This window comes from Ricinus communis, chromosome 7, assembly GCF_019578655.1.
Source record: "Ricinus communis isolate WT05 ecotype wild-type chromosome 7, ASM1957865v1, whole genome shotgun sequence".
Classification (NCBI taxonomy): Eukaryota; Viridiplantae; Streptophyta; class Magnoliopsida; order Malpighiales; family Euphorbiaceae; genus Ricinus; species Ricinus communis.
Window position 1 is genome coordinate 17,055,805 of NC_063262.1, and position 1,026 is coordinate 17,056,830.

General features: G+C 41.9%; 1 non-coding gene across 1 annotated transcript; it reads right to left on the minus strand.

The window, feature by feature from the left end:
• Positions 1 to 619: 619 nt before the first annotated feature.
• LOC112533848 lies at positions 620 to 726 on the minus strand. Its single transcript, XR_003078202.2, has one exon. It is a non-coding gene; the product is annotated as a small nucleolar RNA R71 (small nucleolar RNA).
• Positions 727 to 1,026: the final 300 nt, after the last annotated feature.

The window sequence follows — 1,026 nt, forward strand, 5'->3', positions numbered from 1 at the left end:
TTATCTGTTCATTTATTTATTCTTTATTCTTTATTTTATTATTTTTGTTGATTGATGGTTGTTTGGTTGTCGGTTTCAGGTAGTTTATGAACATGAGCTCTAACCCTGATCCCATAGCACCCTTATCTGACCTAGAACGCTCACTCAAATTATTGAGACGATGTTTGCAGGCAGTTGAGGAGGATGGAGTTACAATTCAGGTTCAAGGAGCTGACGTGATGGAGAACCTCAACCCCCAGCCGATGATGATCATAGGACGATGTATAAGTTTGCTCGACCATTTTTGGATGGGACAAAAACTAGTATAATTAGACCTGCTGTAGCGGCCAACAACTTTGAAATAAAAGCCAATGTTATCCAGATGATCCAGCAGAGCGTGCAGTTTGTAGGATTGCCAAGCGAGGATCCTAATGCTTATATCTCCAACTTTTTGGAGATTTGTGACACATTCAAGATAAATGGAACAACCAATGACGACATTCTGCTGAGATTGTTTCCATTTTCCTTGAGGGACAGAGCTAAGAGATGGTTGCAATCTCTTCCACAGCAGACGATTACTACTTGGAAGGCGTTGGCTGAAAAAAATTTATATAAGTATTTTCCTCCCATTAAAACTGCTAAACTTAGAAATGACATATTTTCTTTTGTGCAGTTTGATGATGAAAGCATGTACGATGCATAGGAGAGGTTTAAGGACCTTTTGAGATGCTGCCCATATCACGGATTGCCAGTATGGATGCAGGTTCAAACCTTCCACAGCGGGTCGAACCTTACGACGAGGCAGATGGTGGATGCTGCAGCAGGTGGGGCACTGAACAGTAAGACACTCGAGCAGGCTCAAAACTTGATAGAGGAAATGGCCATGAACAATTATCAGTGGCAATCCTCTAGGAGCCGACCAGGAAGATCAATCAATCAACGAACCTTGCCCAATCTTCGATCCTTCAAGGAAATCTGATTGAAACCTTGATCCAAGTCTCCTTTTCCCTTGGTCTCAGCTCAAAAAACCCTTAGGGAGAGAAAAAT